General features: G+C 48.6%; 1 long non-coding RNA gene, 1 other non-coding gene and 1 pseudogene across 2 annotated transcripts; 1 reads left to right on the top strand and 2 right to left on the bottom strand.

Annotated features, from left to right (window-relative positions):
• On the bottom strand, positions 1-3,059 carry LOC146724633 (large subunit ribosomal RNA; annotated as a pseudogene; the record flags this gene model as incomplete).
• Positions 3,060-4,100: 1,041 nt separating this feature from the next.
• On the bottom strand, positions 4,101-4,255 carry LOC114934404 (5.8S ribosomal RNA). The gene has a single exon (XR_003820279.2). It is a non-coding gene; the product is annotated as a 5.8S ribosomal RNA (ribosomal RNA).
• A 14,013-nt stretch (positions 4,256-18,268) lies between these two features.
• On the top strand, positions 18,269-19,348 carry LOC146724632 (uncharacterized). The gene is made up of 4 exons (XR_014924003.1): positions 18,269-18,325; positions 18,403-18,566; positions 18,693-18,905; positions 19,107-19,348. It is a non-coding gene; the product is annotated as an uncharacterized LOC146724632 (long non-coding RNA).
• The last annotated feature ends 279 nt before the right edge of the window (positions 19,349-19,627 follow it).

Here is a 19,627-nt window from a genome sequence, read left to right as displayed (position 1 = left end):
TTTTCTTGGCCCCACAACTCACCATGACCGTAGGCGCATGGGCCGAAGCCCTTAGGGGCGCACTTCGCTGTACACTCGCTTAGTCGACACCTACCGAGTCTAAACTTCCAAAGTAGGCCGTTTCCGGGAGCACCACGAGGAGGTGGAGGTACAACTTGGACGTGAGAGGCTGAAGGTCCTTACTAGAGGACTTCGTTGGCGCATCACGAACCAACCACGACTCTCTCTAAGTACCATCGCGGCGTGTTGCTTTGAGGACCGAGAGAGTCATAGTTACTCCCGCCGTTTACCCGCGCTTGCTTGAATTTCTTCACGTTGACATTCAGAGCACTGGGCAGAAATCACATTGCGTCAATACCCGCGAGGGCCATCGCAATGCTTTGTTTTAATTAGACAGTCGGATTCCCCTAGTCCGTGCCAGTTCTGAGCTGAGCGTTGAATGGCGGCCGAAGAGGACGACCACGACGGCTCGCGCCGCCACGGAAGCCTCGCAGCAAGGAAGATCCGCGGGAGGCCTAAGGCACGGGACCAAGCTCGGATCCCGGGACCGGCGCGAGAACGCCGACCGTTCACCTCGCCCAGGCCCGGCACGTCAGCCAGACCCGCTTCCCGACCAAGCCCGACACGCCCCGCTCCTCAGAGCCAATCCTTATTCCGAAGTTACAAATCCAATTTGCCGACTTCCCTTACCTACATTATTCTATCGACTAGAGGCTCTTTACCTTGGAGACCTGCTGCGGATATGGGTACGAACCGGCGTGACACCTCCACGTGGCCCTCTCCTGGATTTTCAAGGTCCGAGGGGAAGATCCGGACACCGCCGCAACTGCGGTGCTCTTCGCGTTCCAAACCCTATCTCCCTGCTAGAGGTTTCCAGGAACTCGAACGCTTATACAGAAAAGAAAACTCTTCCCGGATCTCCCGACGGCGTCTCCAGGTCATTTTGGGTTACCCCGACGAACACTCTTACGAGGGCCCGAATTGTATGCGGTTCCGCTGCCGGGTTCCGGAATAGGAACCGGATTCCCTTTCGCCCGACGGGCGTGTGTCTTTCGTATAATATTTATTATTATTTGTCGACACTCGAGTATATTGTACGCCGTCATTGACATAGGATTTCTCCTAGGGCTTAGGATCGACTGACTCGTGTGCAACGGCTGTTCACACGAAACCCTTCTCCACGTCAGTCCTCCAGGGCCTCGCTGGAATATTTGCTACTACCACCAAGATCTGCACCGACGGCGGCTCCAGGCAGGCTCGCGCCCAGACCCTTCTGCGCTCACCGTCGCGACCCTCCTACTCGTCAGGGCTTCGTGACGACGCGAGAGAAGACTAACGCCCGCTCCCGGTTGCCGCCCCACTTGCCGCTGACGGCAGAGTATAGGCTCGACGCTTCAGCGCCATCCATTTTCAGTGCTAGTTGCTTCGGCAGGTGAGTTGTTACACACACCTTAGCGGATTCCGACTTCCATGGCCACCGTCCTGCTGTCTTAAGCAACCAACGCCTTTCATGGTGTCCCATGAGCGTCGAGTTGGGCGCCTTAACTCTGCGTTTGGTTCATCCCACAGCGCCAGTTCTGCTTGCCAAAAATGGCCCACTTGGCACTCTGATCCGAAGATGCTCGTGGCTTCATAATTCAAGAAAGCCAGAGATCTCACCCATTTAAAGTTTGAGAATAGGTTGAGGTCGTTTCGGCCCCAAGGCCTCTAATCATTCGCTTTACCAGATGAGACTCGCGCGCGTTCCGTGCGGAACGGCCGAGTGCCAGCTATCCTGAGGGAAACTTCGGAGGCAACCAGCTACTAGATGGTTCGATTAGTCTTTCGCCCCTATACCCAGTTCCGACGATCGATTTGCACGTCAGAATCGCTACGGACCTCCATCAGGGTTTCCCCTGACTTCGTCCTGACCAGGCATAGTTCACCATCTTTCGGGTCCCAACGTGTACGCTCTGGGTGCGCCTCTTCTCGCGATGAGAACGAGACGCCCCGGGAGTGCGAGGCCGCATCGCGACGCGGCCGATCCTCCCTAGGTCGACGGCCAGGGCCGACCTTCACTTTCATTACGCCTTTAGGTCTCGCAACAAGTCCCAATGACTCGCGTACATGTTAGACTCTTTGGTCCGTGTTTCAAGACGGGTCCTAAGAGTACCCAAAGCAGTAGCGTCGCCGACCGGTATCGGTCTCCCGCGAGACCGCGGGAGACGTTCGCAGGCCTGTCGAAGGTGTACCGTACTGTAACCAACAGCGGGCCAGGACCGGGGACGGCGCGAAGTCCGTAACCTCCGAGTACCGTGGCGCGCGCTTGCGACGGTCTCGACGCACCGTGAATAGTGCGGCCTGATACCTTGCGCGTACCGCCGTGCAGCCGGCCGGGCGACCGAGGGTTTGTCGCGTGCCGTTTTACCGGCGACGCGACAGACACCGCACCCGGGCCGTAGACCGGCACCCAGCGGGTCGCGACGTTCTACTTGGGGAGAAGTGCACGACGACGAGCGCCGGACATCGGCGCACGGTAGCGTGCCCGCGCGCGAGCCGCATGGACTCCGCGGGACATCGCCGACCGACGCGAAGCCAGCGCCGCTGACGATGAATCTCCCCGTTCGATCTTTTGGGTTTCTTAGGTTTACCCCTGAACGGTTTCACGTACTCTTGAACTCTCTCTTCAAAGTTCTTTTCAACTTTCCCTCACGGTACTTGTTCGCTATCGGTCTCGTGGTCGTATTTAGCCTTAGATGGAGTTTACCACCCACTTAGAGCTGCACTCTCAAGCAACCCGACTCTAAGGAGAGATCCTCCCGAGGCGCGCACCGGTCGCTACGGGTCTGGCACCCTCTACGGGTAAGTGGCCCCATTCAAGATGGACTTGGACGCGACGCGGCACCTCGGGATAAGCGGATCCTCCCAAACACCACATTTCCCTGCGGCGGAACCGCGGGATTCGGTGCTAAGCTCTTTCCTGTTCGCTCGCCGCTACTAAGGAAATCCTGGTTAGTTTCTTTTCCTCCGCTTAATAATATGCTCAAATTCAGCGGGTAATCTCGCCTGCTCTGAGGTCGTCGCATAGTGAGTTTTCGTAGCCGTTTGCCTCCTCCGCGTCGCTCATCGTCGTCTCTCCTCTATAATATATATTAATAAGAGGGAGAGAGAGAGAGAGCGTCGAACGAGAGAGCAGCAGCGGCAGCACACGAAATACGCGAGAAGGCAAATCGCCGGGGCGCTAACCGCACACACACTCGTTGGTGGTAATGGAGACGATATATCGCGGGGTTCGAGATTCTTGGCTCTCCCTTCTCTTTTATATACGAAATTCGGGCGGAATCGATTCGACGAGTACACGACGCGGCGCGAAGGTCCCCTTTTTTCGCTTTACGAAAATTTCGTGGACTCGGACACGCGGTCGGCTCGCGATTCAAAACCCTTCTCCGTAAATAGGTAAAGGATTACGAATGCTCTCTCCGCCGGACGACGACGCGCCGTATATTTCTCCGTAATACCGTTATGTGTGCGGGCAAGGGCGCCTCGGCATAAGACGCGCGAGCGCTATCGCACCGAGAGACGCGGCACAGAGTGCGAGAGCAGTCCGGTCAGTCTGTGTGATGTACGGAGAGGAGAGACGGTGAGACAAGCGCTACCTACTTTCGGGAGACAACGACGCACGCGCCGCTCTAGGGAAAGCGGTGCCATTCACCGTCCTGACCCTTTTTTTGGCCGTTTGTTGCTCCCTTCGCGCGCGCTCTTACTCTAATCCCATTTCTCCTCGGCTCTCGCGTACACACACGACTTGGATACACAAACACGCTCCCCCTCTTAATTCGCGCAGCATTCTCTGGGCGCGCGTTCGCCAACGTTTTACACGCTTGTGCGCTTCTCCTCCTTATTATTATTATTATTATTTCGGTGTGTCATTTCAGACGACGCCAGGATTTGCACCGCGGCCGGTCGGCGCGGCACAGACACCTCGGGCGAACGTCCAACGATCGCTCGTACGCCCATTGTAAGCGTTGCACAGGGCACAGGCGACGCGCGCGCCATTCTCTGGTCGCCCGCGTCGTGGCCGTGCGCGCTTTTCGGGCGCAAGCAGTTTAGGGGTACTAAAACGACTCTCAGCCATGCGTGGTCCGGGAATTGTATCCGTGGACCGCAATGTGCGTTCGAAATGTCGATGTTCATGTGTCCTGCAGTTCACAAGTTGACGCGCAATTAGCTGCGTTCTTCATTGATCCACGAGCCAAGTGATCCACCGTTCAGGGTAATCGTTCGAAATTTTTGCGTTCGCGAAGAAACGCGCTTCTCGTTCAACCATCGTGGTCTCTTCTCTCGGACGAGAGGGAGAGAATAATCGTGGTGGCTCTTCGATCAGCCTGTCCGCGCGCTAGATAGAGTTGTGTGTTTCTCGTTCGGAGCGTCTCTCCCGCAACGGGAGAGCCGGGGCGGAAGCTCTTTGAAGAAACCGTCGGACCGACACAGTAACAGATTGGTCGAAATATCATCGATCCCTTCTCTGTGTTATATATATATTATAATAATATATGGGGATCCTCTCGCTCGGCACTCGCGGTCGCACACCGTGTGTTCTCGGCACGCTGACCGCTGCCCCGCGACAACGGGGAGGGCGCGCGTCGACGAACGTCGTGGGTGCTGCACACACGCGTGCGCGGGCATAGGTTACCACCGGTTCGCGCTCAACGCCGAATCGACGCTCTGTGTGTGTGTGGCCGGAGAATGGCACACACACGAGCGTGATCGCGAAGCGTCTCGCTCCGAATCGTCGTCGAACACCGCCGGGCGCGCTGCTCTGCTTGCCGACTACTTTCGGTCAGAGAGGCGCGACGGCGTCCGTCGTTATATCAAAACACAACCAACAAATTCCGTCAAATCTGTTATTTTCTTTTTCTCTGAGAGCGCCTTTTCAGCGCGTCCATTCAGTCGCCGACTGCTGCGAGCGCGCGTCTCTCCCAAAAGAGAGGACTCTCGACGCAGAGCAGGACCTCCGGAACGTTAATGATCCTTCCGCAGGTTCACCTACGGAAACCTTGTTACGACTTTTACTTCCTCTAAATGATCAAGTTTGGTCATCTTCCCGGCAACATCGGCAATGCCGAGACATTGCCGCGCACCAGTCCGAAGACCTCACTAAATCATTCAATCGGTAGTAGCGACGGGCGGTGTGTACAAAGGGCAGGGACGTAATCAACGCGAGCTTATGACTCGCGCTTACTGGGAATTCCTCGTTCATGGGGAACAATTGCAAGCCCCAATCCCTAGCACGAAGGAGGTTCAGCGGGTTACCCGGGCCTTTCGGCCAGGGAACACACGCTGATTCCTTCAGTGTAGCGCGCGTGCGGCCCAGAACATCTAAGGGCATCACAGACCTGTTATTGCTCAATCTCGTGCGGCTAGAAGCCGCCTGTCCCTCTAAGAAGATTTGTTTGTACGTTGGTAGTAAAAACCCGCCAGCCGAAGCCGGGGGCCTTTGCGATACCATAAGGTACGCCTATTTAGCAGGCTAGAGTCTCGTTCGTTATCGGAATTAACCAGACAAATCGCTCCACCAACTAAGAACGGCCATGCACCACCACCCACCGAATCAAGAAAGAGCTATCAATTGAAGCTTTGGTTTCCCGGAAGCTGCCCGCCGAGTCATCGGAGGAACTTCGGCGGATCGCTAGCTGGCATCGTTTATGGTTAGAACTAGGGCGGTATCTGATCGCCTTGGAACCTCTAACTTTCGTTCTTGATTAATGAATGAGGGAGAGAATGAGAGCGTTGCGGAAGTGAGTGAGATAGCGTGTATGAGAGTAATTGGTGCGAGACTCCGTAAATTCCTGTTTACGGAGACAAACAAAATTTCAAAGAGTGCGAATGAGAAAATACTAGACATTGTGGGAGAAGATGAGGAACAGATGATGAAAATGTTGTGCAAAAATGAGAGAATACAGGGGAAACTGGATGAGTGTATGCGTCGAGCGAGTCGGGATTTAGCCTACGGCGGAAGTGGAATGAGCTATGCGAGCGTGAGTGCGAAAAATGTTGAAAAGAGCGTGATTGAAAGGTACAGGAAGTGAATGTGAAAACGAGTGAAAACGAAAAAGAAGAGTTATGCGGTAATAGTGAGAGCGGATGATGCAAGTGCGAGTGTGACAAGTGAGGAAGTAAAGGAGAGAATGATGAAGCATGTGAGCAAGTCACTGAATGTGCGTGTGAAAGCGGTGAGGAAAGTGAGGAATGGAGGTGTAGCGATTGAGACGATGAGCGAGAGTGAGTTGAAAAGAATAAGAGAGTGTGGTCAGTTTAAGAATGCTGGCCTAAAGGTTGAGCTGCCTCGCAAGATAGGCCCAAAGATCATCTTGTACGATGTGCCGAATGATATGGCGAGTGAAGTGTTAATGAGAGAAATGTATGAGAGGAGCTTGAAAGGGCGAGTGGATGAGAGAGTATTTATGGAACGTGTGCGTGTTGTGAGTAGGAATGCGAAGAAAGATGCAACCTGCGGAAATGTGATATAAGAAGTTACGAGTGCAATAAGAAATGTGCTCTGTAGTGACGGACGAGTGTTTGTGCATTGGAAGGCCTTTAGGGTGAAAGAGTTTTTCAGTGTGCTGAGGTGCCACAAGTGCTTCGCATTTGGGCACATGATGCGGCAATGCACCGAAAAGGAAAGACTGTGCCAAAAATGTGGATGTGTAGGACACATGATGAGAGATTGTAAAAAGGAAAGTGTGTGTAGAAACTGTAAGCTGAAAGGGAGCAAATGTGATCACTCGGTTCTGTCCGAAGTGTGTCCGGAATACGTGAGAGCGTTAGAGAGAGAGAAAGCGAGAATAAATGACGAATGAATGGTGCGTGAATGTGGTGCAGTATAACTGCCAGAGAGCGTATGCGGTTATGTGTGATCTGGGTGAGATGATGCGCGAACGTCGAGTGAGTGTAGCACTGCTGCAAGAACCGTATGAAAGGCATGGACGTGTGGTGGGCTTGCCCATAGATATGGATGTGATTGTGTGCGAAAGTGGGACGGTGAAAGCAGCAGTGGTGGTAAATGACTCTAGGTAAGACGTGATGTGCGTGAGAGAGTGTACGAATAAGCTTGGAGTGAGTGTGTGGTTGAAGGGGGACTTTGGCGAAATGTATGTGGTGTCCATGTATTGCCAGTATGGTAAGTGTATCGAGCCGTACTTGGCGTACATGGACAGAGTATGTGAGACGGCCGGGAGAAAGCGTCTGCTGATAGGTATGGATGCGAATGCCGTCTCTCCCTTGTGGTATAACAAGGGTGGAGGCAGCAGAGAGAGTGAAGCGCGTGGTAGAGTGATTGAGGAATGGATGATTGCGAGCGGGATGAATGTTGTTGAATGAGCCAAGCGAGTTTTACTCGTTCAGCGGGCCGAATGGGGAGAGTGACATCGATGTCACTTTCGTGAACGGCGTGAATGGAGGGTGCCGGTATGAGTGGGAAGTAAAGCCCGACTGGGGAGTGAGTGACCATAACGTATTGTTAATACGGATGGTACACAGAGAGAATGTAGGTACGAATGAGGGCATGCGTAGATGGGTGTGCAAGGACATAGACTGGGAAGGATATATGTGTGATATGCGAGAGAGTGCGTTAGAGGATGCAGCGAGCGCCATAGACGAAGCGGATGCGCAGAGCTGTGTAGAGCAAATGATGAAATGGATCCATAGTGCGAATGATCGATGGATGAAGAGGTGTAAACCTGTGTATGCCCTGAAGCTTGTGTGGTGGACGGATGAGCTTGAGAAACTGAAGAAGGCTGTAGGAAGGAACAGACGTGCCTACCAGCGTGCGAGAAAGAGGAATGGAAGCAGAGTGGAAGAAAGAATGAATGAATATAAGTATGTTTTGCGGGAGTATAAGGAGGAAATGCGAAGAGTGAAAGAGGAGAATTGGAAGCGATTTGTGTGCGTGACTGGGAAGAGGGATCCATGGAGCGATGTATATAAGGTGTGCATGGGAAAGCGTGATAGGGTAAGATTAAGTGGCATAAAAGTGGGTGATAGAGTGACGAGTACATGGAAAGAAAGCGCGGATGAGCTAATGAAGAGATTCTTCCCGGCAGCAAGGACGAACGTGGCGATAGACGCCAGGGGAGACGTGAGGGAGGAAGAAAAGCAGTTTGAATGGAGCGAAGTGGATGTGGCAGTGAGATCGATGAAAGTGGGTAAGGCACCTGGTATGGATGGTGTGAGTGCTGAGATGTTGCGAGCGATTTGGCGTGCTGTCCCGGTATGGATGAAAAGAATGTATGATGTATGTCTGAATACAGCGTGTTTCCTCCCGGCGTGGAAGACTGCGCGGGTGGTAGTGTTATTGAAGTCCCCCGATAAACCTAGGTCGGACCCTGAGTCTTATAGGCCCATTTGACTGCTGTCCGTGCTGGGGAAAGTGTTGGAGCTAATGATGGTTGGAAGACTCGAGCGAACGATGTGTGGAAGAATGTGTGACGCCCAGTACGGATTCGTAAGGAATTGGTCGACCGAGGATGCATGGAATCGAGTGCATGACTAGGTGAATGGGTCGGAGAGAAAGTATGTGTTAGGAGTGTTCGTGGACTTCAAAGGAGCGTTTGATAACCTAGAGTGGGAATGTGTGATCGAGAAATTGCGTGAGGTTGAATGTGAAGAAATTGAATTATGGAAGAGCTATTTTAGCGGCAGGCGTGTATGCATGATGAGTGCGTGTGACATGCGTCGGCCACGAAGATCCAACCAGTGATCTTGACTGGTACCACGGGAGTCGGGTTGCCCAGGGGGATTCGTCCCTCGTCCCGGCAATTGAGGTCGGACTCGTGAGGGTAGTGGTTGAAGCCGCATGCTGGTTAGGGGCTCTCGGGCCTCGACGGGTGAGCAGCGTATCTGCTCGGGCACCAGTCCTGCACAGCTGGTAGAGCGTTGGACAGGCGCTCGCCCCAACCGGTGGGTTGCCGAAGAGTCCTACAAACTCGGAGGCGCTACTGGTAGTTCCTGGCCTGCTGGAACGAGCTGATTGGGTTTATCCCAATTCCGCACCCATGGGGGTCGTGTGATTAAGCTCTCTGAGCAGGTACCGCACGTTAAATCAACCACGGACATCTGTTCCTATCTACTTTTCCCAGGAAGCTACTGACGATTCGACAGTAGTACGGGCATGACGCACCCGGGGCCCCTAGGTCCCTTTCAAGCCAGGATGGGAGGCATCGTGTCTGGGGCTGCATGGCCGCGGGGAGGTTAAGTTGCGCGACCGCAAACGATCCCCCAGGGGCACCTGGCGCAACCTCTGTGGTATATAAGTCGCCTTACCCAGGTGATGGAGGCTCGGCCTGAGTGGACATTTTTTTTCCTGCCATACTCGTGGGATATACATTGAAAGAACAAAACTCAAACAAAAACACAAAAACTTGGCTGATACTTTGGTAACAACTAATGCTGGCACGAAAGTAACCGAAACTCTGAACGCCGAAAAAGAGAGAAAAAGAGAATTGCTGTTTGCGCGAAGGAGATCTGTAAGTAGATCACCACCTCCTCCGGGTAGTACCCAAAAAGACACTGAAGAGACGCATGAAGGGAACACAAGGCTGAGTGATTCTGAAAATGAGAAGGATGGATATGAAAGATTAGAACAGAGCACAGGAGTAAATGAAGTAGAGGAGATGATGGAGACAAAGGAACAGCTCGAGACATTCATGTTTAATGATAACAACAAAATAACAAAATCTGCAATAAAATACATATTGTCCAAATGGGCAGTACTAGAAAATAGACTACATAATGTAGTTTTAGAAAAAGAAAAATGGAAAGCTGCTTACCAAGCTGTTGCTGACTTGAGGCCTAAAGGACTCTCCTATGCCAATGTTACGGCAGGAACTCCAAGGACTGCTACAGGTGCTGTAAAAGAAAAAGAAAGGAGGTCAGATACTACGCACAAAGTAGTACTAATTAAACCTATAAAAGAAGACGAAGATGCGAGAACGAATAGTGAAATAAAGAAGGAGGTTATAAAGGAACTGACAAGTACAAATAAAAGGCTGAGGATAAAGGCAATAAGGCAAATGAGAGGAAAAGTTGTAGTGGTGGAGGTGGATGAAAGAGACGGGGACTTTGTGAAAAGAATAAACCTAACAACAAAGAAATTGAAAGTAGAGGAGCCAAGGAAAATAAATCCTACTCTTATAATTTATGACGTAGACAGGGAATATAAGTTTGAAGATCTCAAAGAAGATTTCATACTTAAAAACTGTGACGATCCGGATCCAATCGAAATAGAAGAATACAAAAAGGATTGTGTGGAAGTAACTATGACTCTCTCGGTCCTCAAAGCAACACGCTGCGATGGTACTTAGAGAGAGTCGTGGTTGGTTCGTGATGCGCCAACGAAGTCCTCTAGTAAGGACCTTCAGCCTCTCACGTCCAAGTTGTACCTCCACCTCCTCGTGGTGCTCCCGGAAACGGCCTACTTTGGAAGTTTAGACTCGGTAGGTGTCGACTAAGCGAGTGTACAGCGAAGTGCGCCCCTAAGGGCTTCGGCCCATGCGCCTACGGTCATGGTGAGTTGTGGGGCCAAGAAAGACCGGGGTTTCTTGGGGGGCTCTCGGTTGTCAATCCGTTTGCCCCCCTACACGCAGTAAATTATGAATAAAGCTAAGAATGATTCTGATGTCCCGGGTTCTCGGATGGCCCGGGGTCTGCGTGCGAGTGCTCGCTTGAGTGAGCGCGCGAGAGGTGCGGAGGACCCTGACGGGGTCGCAGCTGGTCCGTCGCGAATCACTATAAGGACCAGCCAGGCTGAAGTGGACAGCCTAGAGGAGGAGATAATCAACTGTGAGCATTGTTCGGCGAGATTCCGGAACATGCGTGGTCTTGGTGTCCACAAAGTACGTGCACACCCACTACAAGCCAACAGTGCTATCAATGTTGACCGCGTAAAGGCCAGATGGTCAGTGGAGGAAACTAGACTCATGGCACGCGCTGAGGCTGAAGGCACCTTAGCCGGGGAACCTTTCATTAACCAGTATCTGGAGACAAGGTTCCCCAATAGGAGTCTCGAAGCCATCAAGAGTAAACGGCGACAGGAGCCTTACCGAGTGATGGTTAGAGACTTCTGCCAAGAGATCCAATCGCGTCGCGCGATTGTGATCGATGAGGGCGATAGAGATGGTGCGGTGATGACACGAGCCGACACCATTCCTGCGGCCATTGAGGCTAGTACTGACGATCAAAGCGCACATCAGTTTCCCCCTGAACAAAGTTCTCAGAGGCTGCGGGACAAGATACAATCACTCGTAGAGCAGAGTGCGGCGTTCCGTAGCTACGAGGCTGATACTCTTGCTGGCACGGCAAGAGATGCTCTGACGGCGGGGAGGGTCGACGTCTTGGCTATCGAGAGATGGCTGGGCATGATCTTCCCTCGGCCGCTACAAGTGCGCCCTCCGCAACGCATTTCGGCAAAGAAGCACTGTCCTCCAGTTAAACGAGAGAGCAAGGAGCAGAAGAGAAAGAGGGAGTATGCAATTGTGCAATCCCTCTACAGAAAGAACAAGAAGTCCTGTTTGTCGCGTATCCTCGAGGGCGACTCGGTGCGCGAGAGGCCGTCTGCTGTCGAATTCCTTAACTGCTGGCGCCCCATTATGGAGGCCTCCAGCGGTGCGGATGGAGACATGACGGACTTGCGTGAGTCGTTTGGGGAGGCGGCGCAGGCTGCGAGTGCTGGCCGGGGCCGTACGTCGGGCCCGAGAGGGATTCACCTCGAAGGTCTCGGCGATGGCGCTGCCACGGATCCAGTTCCTGTGGCGGATAAGACCTTGCTCTGGGATCCTATAACACCTGCAGAGGTGAACAGGATTTCCGTAAGGACTGGCACTGCGCCCGGATTGGACCAGATTACGCCGAGGATGTGGAACGCTGTTCCTGCGATTCTTCGTGCGCTTCTGTTCAATCTGCTGCTCCTGGCAGAGACGATCCCCTCATCAATCGCCACAACCAGAACGGTATTCCTTGAGAAGGGGGGTATGTCCGATCGGCCAGGTCCGACGGAGTACCGACCTCTCAGCATAGGATCCGTTATAATAAGACACTTCCACAAGATATTGGCAAAGAGATTGGCAGCCCTCGACATCTTCGACAGGCGCCAAAGGGGGTTCCGGCCGGTGGACGGGGTATGTGAGAACGTCACAGTCCTTTCATCCGTGCTTTGGGACGCCCGGAGGCGCTGTCGTTCTCTGCATGTGGCGTGCGTCGATCTGTCGAAAGCTTTCGATACGGTTGCGCACGCTGCTATTCATACGACTCTCGATGAGCTGGGGCTCCCTCGGGAGTTTAGAGAGTACGTAAGGGCTGTCTATTCGAATGCGCTGACCGAGTTGCAGGGGGTCAGCGCTAAGGAAGTGTCGGCCATCAAGATCGGCCGTGGCGTGAGACAGGGTGATCCGTTGTCGCCCCTGCTGTTCAATCTGGTCGTAGATAGAGCACTAGGAATTCTCTCGGAGGACGTTGGCTATCGGTTGGGTGGCCGGCTTATCAATGCACTGGGCTACGCATACGACATTGTGCTCCTGGCCTCTACCAGAGATGGGCTGCAGGAGAACTTGACACGGCTTCATGACGCCTTTATGCGAAATGGGCTCGAGATCAACGCGAGAAAGACCGGAGTGCTGTCCATGGTGGCGTCCGGCAGAGACAAGAAGGTGAAGGTGGACACCACACCTTATTTCACCGTGGGGGGAGCGATGATACCGCAAAGATCCCTGGTCGATGTCTGGACGTATCTGGGCTGCGAGTACACAGGTGCTAGGGAACTCGCAAGCGATCCACCCTTAGCTCAGGCCATCGAGCAACTCACGAGGGCACCTGTTAAGCCGCAACAGCGGCTGAGGTTGTTGCGTGACTGTCTCCTTCCACGGTATTATCACCGATGGACAGTGGGTACGGTCTCGGCCAAAACCCTCAAGGGTAAGGATATCATCGTACGCACTGCGGTGCGACGATGGCTGCGTTTTCCCCATGATGTTCCTGCTGGATACCTGCATGCGCCGATACAGAGTGGCGGGCTTGGAATGCCTCTATTGAGAACTTTGATCCCAATTCTGAAGCATAACCGACTGCAGCGGTTGTGTCGGAGTACTCTGCCCGCAGCATGCGCGGCTGCCGAAACCACGTATGTGGCTAGGCAGCTTGTCTGGTGTGAAAACCAGATGCGAGTGCGGGGCCATAGAGTGACTACAACCGCTGAGCTCAGACAGCAGTGTGCGGCCTGGTTGCGCGAGTCGTGCGATGGGAGTGGACTCAGAGAGGTTGCGGCCTCCAACCTGAGCTCCTACTAGGTATCGGCTGGCGCCGATGCCATCCCAGGTGCCGACTACGTGCACTATCACCACATACGGGCTAACTGCATACCGTCTAGAGCGAGATGCTCCCGAGGTCGTGATGGGCGCGATCATCGCTGTCGTGCCGGTTGTCCCGAAACCGAGACGCCGGCTCACTGCGTGCAACGCTGCTTCAGAACGCACGGAGGGAGAATCCTGCGGCATGACGACCTATACCGTCAAGTTGGTGGCTATTTACAGCAGAAGGGATGGCGCGTCGATGCGGAACAAGCGTATTCGACGTCTGCCGGCCGGAGGCGGCCCGACCTGACCATCGCTAAGGGTGGTGAGGCAGTGGTCGTAGACGCGCAAGTAGTGTCTAGCGAAACCGCGTTGGAGATGTCCCACGAGCGTAAGGTGGAGAAGTACCGATCATGTAATGATCTGGCAGCCGCTGTGGCGGAGCGCACAGGAGTACCTCGAAATAATGTTCGTTTTACCGCCATTACAATTTCGTGGCGAGGTGTCTGGATCTCGCAAAGCGAGTCTGAGTTGCGAGAGCTGGGTTTAACGTCCGCCCAGCTCCGAACGTTGACGACTCGAGTTTTGTGGGGCTCATGGCTGAACTGGAAACGTTTTAACGCAATGACATCGCGTTATAACGAAGGAAGGCGGAACGTGGCCTCATCTGGTGGTGCATGATGGATGGCGCGTAGAGTTGGGGGCCTCCGCATCAATCGCGCGAGTTTGAATGATTGCGTGAATGGTCGAGGTGAAGTACGAGCTGCCTTTGGCTAGCTCCGACCTTCACGCTCCAGGGTGTTGACTGCGAACACCAACAGTAAACAGCTCTGCAATATCGTTGTCGGTGGCGACTTGGCGACTGTGATTTTGTAGCAGTCGTCGCGCACCGTAGACGAAACATAGCCAAATGCCTCGTCATCTAATTAGTGACGCGCATGAATGGATTAACGAGATTCCCACTGTCCCTATCTACTATATATTAAAACTAAAAATATAAATAGAGTTAATTGGGTAATAGAATTACCAACAGAAATATACAAAAATCTAATCGTAAAAGAAAGAATATACATAGGATTTCTTTCATATAAAATAAAAACATTTGTTAACATAACAAGGTGCTTTAAGTGCTATGGCTATGGCCATTCGGCAAAAAATTGTACTACGGAACATCAAATATGCGAGAAATGCGGGGAAGAAGGACATATGAAGGCAAACTGTAGTAGTAAAATTAGCTACTGTATAAATTGTAAAAGAGGAAGAAGAAAAGAACTGGAACACTCAGTAAAAGATGTTAAATGCCCAGAATATTTAAAACAACTAGACTTATTTTATAAACGTATACAATGGACCTAACTATTTTACAACTAAATGCGCAAGGGTCTAAAGAAGTTGCGAGTGATCTAAGAAAAAACACGGAAAGATTGGTGGATATAATTGTTTTGCAGGAACCATACTCTCTGGCTGGAAGAATAAAAGGCTATGCCGAGCTTAAAGCTAGAATTTATCATCCAAATGTAAATACTCCTAAGGTTGCAATAATAGTTAAAAATCCTAATCTAGATGTGCTGCAATTAAAAATAGAAGATACAAAACATGTTGCTGCTATACAAGTAATCGCTGGGACTTATGAGTTTTACTTGATTTCGGCGTACTTTCAGTTTTCTCATCCGGTAAAACCATATCTGGAAGTACTAGATGGGTGTGTAGCGACTTATAAATAAATTCACCAGATCTTTGAAAAAGTAATGTTTATTCATTGAAAGTATAAAGCGAAAGAACAAAAAGAATTAATATGTAACAAATAAATGAATGAATGTGTTGTTATGGAAATATTGATTTTTCTTAAAAACATTATGTATATTAATGAATTGAAGTTATTACAAATGTATAAAGATGTAAAAAGTGTAAAAGTGCAGTGAAAAGTGTAAGGTGTAATAAAAGTGTAGAGTGTAAATGAAAGGTGTGGATGATGAATGCTACAGTACTCCCCCCCAAGTGACGATATTCGTTGCGAAATGGACTTTCTTCTTCTTTGGTGGGTAGGTGCGTAAAGCTTTTCCAACAGTAGAAGAAGAAGAAGAATTTGAAGTAGCAGAAACAGGAGCTGAAGTAGCAGGAACAGGAGCTGAAGTAGCAGGAACAGGAGTTGAAATAGCAGGAACAGGAGTGGAAAGAGCAGGAACAGGAGCTGAAGATCTGGTAGAAAGTTCAGTAGAATCTGAAGTTCTAGGAATGAAGGCTGGCTTGAGACGTTCTGTCGAAATATTGACAACTCTTCCTGAAACATTAACTGCAAATAAATGATCAGAGATACGTTTCTCAATAGGAAAAGGGCCAGAATAAGGAGGTTGTAGTGACTTCCTAACAGTATCTTCTCGAATCCAAACATGAGTACAATCAAAAAGATTCTTGTGAACAAAAGGTGATCTTTTGCAATGATGACTTGTAGGAGATGATCTGATATTCCTCATATGAATCCTGTGTTTTTCAAGAAAGATTTCAGGATCTGCAGGAAAATCTTCTTCAATGAAAAATTCTCCAGGAATACGAAGAGTGGATCCATAAAGAAGTTCTGCAGGTGAAGCTTTTAAATCTTCTTTGAAACACGAACGTAATCCCAAAAGAACTGAAGGTAAAGATTCTACCCAGTTGGTTGTTTCGTGGCACATAATCGCTGCTTTCAAAGTCCTATGCCATCTATCCAGAATTCCATTTGAAGCAGGATGATAAGTAGAAGTTCTAATCCTTTGGCATCCAATTAGGTTTGTTAAAGCTTTGAATAAAGCTGCTTCAAACTGAGGACCTTGATCTGTTGTAATGCTGATAGGAGAACCAAAACGTGCTACCCAATGTGAATAAAATGTTGTAGAAATAGTTTCAGCAGAAATCTCAGAAATAGGAACAGCTTCAGGCCATCTGGAAAAACGATCAATCATAGTAAGACAATAACGGTAATTTTGACAAATAGGAAGTGGTCCAACAATGTCTAAATGTACATGCTGAAAGCGTTGATCAGGAATTGCAATCTTAATTGGAGAATTCTTGGTGTGTCTTGAAATCTTCGCACGTTGACATGGAAGACAAGTTCGAGTCCATTCCTTCACATCTTTCTTCAAAGAAGGCCAAATGAATTTCAGTAGTAATTGTTTAGATGTCAATCTGCCGCTGGGGTGAGCGAGTCCATGAACAACATCAAAAATTCTCTTGCGTAAGAGTTTAGGAACATATGGACGAATTAATTCCGAAGAGCAATCACAATAAATAGGTATGGTTGATCCTGAAAGAATAAGTTTCTTCAACAGAAGTGAAGAATTTGAAGAAAGTAAAACTTGAAGTTCTTCATCTTCTTTCTGATAATTAGCAAGTTCTTCTAAAGAAACTATAATAGGCATTGAAATAGATTCAATTCTTGACAGAGCATCAGCAACTGAATTCATTTTTCCAGAAATATAGGTAATATTTGTAGAGAATTGAGCAATAAAGTCCAATTGTCTGATCTGTCTTGGTGACGCTTTATCCAATTTCTGACGGAAAGCAAAAATCAAAGGTTTATGATCAGTTCTGATAATCAGTTGTCTTCCTTCAACAAAATGTCTGAAATATTTAATAGCCAAATAAATGCTAAGAAGTTCTCTATCATAAGTGCTATAATTTCTTTGAGCTTTGTCTAGTTTCTTTGAGAAAAATGCTATTGGTTTGATATCGTCGTCAATAGACTGTTCAAGTGATGCACCAACAGCAAAGTCAGAAGCATCACAAGTTAAAATAAGAGGAGTATGAGGAGCAGGATGAGAAAGGGTAGTAACTTGTAAAAGTTCTTCTTTACATGACTCGAAAGCTAATTCCGCTTCTTTAGTCCAAGAAATAATTCTTCTATCCCTCTTGCGACTGTCCTTTAAATATTCTGTTAACAGAGCTTGATGATTTGCAGCATCCTTGAGACAGCGACGATAATAATTGATAATTCCTAAGAATCTGCGTAATTCATGAAGTGTCTTAGGTTTAGGATAATCAATAATTGATTTCACTTTTTCGGATGTAGGTTTAACTCCTTGGTTAGAAACTAAGTAACCAAGAAAAGAAATCTCGCTTTGACCGAAAAGACATTTAGCGACATTGATTGTCATTCCAGCTTGTTGAAGACGATCAAAAATAATGCGTAAGTGAGCAATATGTTCTTTCTCATCTTTAGAAGCAATAAGAATGTCATCAAGATAACAAAAGGCAAAACTCAAATCATTAAGTAAAGAGTTCATGAGCCGTTGAAAAGTTTGGGCTGCGTTTCGTAAACCGAAAGGCATTACGACAAATTCAAAAAGCCCAAATGGAGTAGTGACAGCTGTTTTGTGAATATCTTCTTTAGCGACGGGTACTTGATAGTACGCTTTAACTAAGTCGATTTTAGAAAATATATTCTTACCAAAAAGTGAAGAAGAAAAATCTTGAATATGAGGTAAGGGATAACAATCCGGGATAGTCACTGAATTGAGTGCACGATAATCACCACACAGTCTCCAAGAATTTTGTTCCTTTTTAGGTACCATATGTAGAGGGGCTGCCCAGGAGCTGCTTGAAGGCCTGCAAATTCCTTGCTCCATTATAGACTTGAATTCTTCCTTGGCACATTTAAGTTTCTCAGGAGTAAGTCTTCTGGGAGTCGAAAATTTAAGAGAACCTACCGTAACGATATGATGTTCAACACCATGTGTTTTTACCGAGGAAATTGGAGAAAAACGGGTGAGTCCTGGAAATTCGGTTAAAAATTTGTGGTACACAGAATCAGGAGATGTGGTAAAAATTGACAAATGTGCAATTTCTTGAATTTTTCCAGTATTCATAAGACCGGTAACATTATCAATCAATTTCTTGTTTTTAATGTCAATTAGGAGATTAAAATGACAAAAGAAATCGGCGCCTAAAATAGGACGTTGAATATCCGCGACACAAAATTTCCATTTGAATTCTCTCCTTAAACCAAGGTTCAAAATTAAAGTTTTAGAACCGTAAGTATTAATTTGAGTACCATTTGCGGCAAAAAGTTTTAAATTAGTATGCCACGGCTTCAATAAAACCTTTTTAGGTAACAACGATATATCAGCGCCCGTATCGACAAGAAAATTCAAATTTGAATGTCTGTCGAAAATAATGAGGCGATTGTTAGAAACACCGTCGTAAGCAGCCTCAGTCTTAAGCGGCGTTTTTAGTTTTCCTGTGAAGCCAAGAATGTTTTGGACATAGAACAAGGTAAAGTACATCGTTTAGCCTTATCACCAAACTTCTTATGGTAAAAACAAATTGATGTATCTTTAATATCTTTATTTGATTTGTCTTTGTTACGCGATAACGATCTAAATCTTCTATTCTCTCTAGACCGGCTTTTGGAACGATCTCGACGACGAGAAACTTCAAGAGCTTCGATTCTTCGTAGCAAATCCGCGAAATCCGAAGATTTATTATTTGCATTATTGGAAACTTCCGCGACTTGCAAACCGCCGTCCCGATCAGCAATTTTATCGGCTAATTCCGCAAGTTTAACAAGAGGAACATCCTCTACTACGGCTAAAGTCGTTTGAATTCTATGTGGTAAGCGTTGAAGCCAAATCATTTGCAAAACACTATCTGCTAAAGATCCTCCAGATAAATGACGAATTTCTCGAAGTAATTCCAAAGGCTTTTTATCATTAAGTTCAATTCCAGCTAATATTTGTCTCAAACGTTTTTCCTCTGAATCCGTAAAGCGATTTATTAATATTTTCTTTAAATAATTATATTTATCTGTTTCAGGTGGATTTTCAATGACTTCAGATATGTTTACTAAGGCTTGTTCATCAAGATGACGAATGACAGAACTATATTTAATATCATCTGATCGAATTCGATAAACCGTAAACTCACTTTCAATAGAAGCAAACCAGAGTTTAGGTTGTTTATGCCAGAAAGTCGGTAGTTTTAATAAACGAAACTCATTTGAGTGAATTTGTAACATAGGATCACTCACCTGATGTCCAGTTTGAGAAGGTAAAATATTAATATTTTCTGATCCAACCTGATTTGATCCGCTCGCCAAATCCATATCAATCTGTGTATCCGTACAGGGTCTAACTGGTGATCTATCGATTGGCATTTTCCTCTTGTTCCAGGAATCCAATAAAATGATTTGAGAATTTCCGTGAAGGACTAATCCGCCTCTGATGTTTCAAAGATCCGGAGAATGAATCTCTTAAAATCAGAATATCCAGCAATTCTTCTAAGCGATGATAATATTTCGCAGACTTCAAATACGACGATCACTTGGCACTTATTCC

Source organism: Nylanderia fulva, unplaced genomic scaffold, assembly GCF_048542155.1.
Source record: "Nylanderia fulva isolate GAGA-0341 unplaced genomic scaffold, ASM4854215v1 Scaffold1221, whole genome shotgun sequence".
Lineage (NCBI taxonomy): Eukaryota > Metazoa > Arthropoda > Insecta > Hymenoptera > Formicidae > Nylanderia > Nylanderia fulva.
The sequence above is the reverse complement of the archived record's forward strand: the minus strand, read 5'-3'. Positions and strand labels throughout refer to the sequence as shown.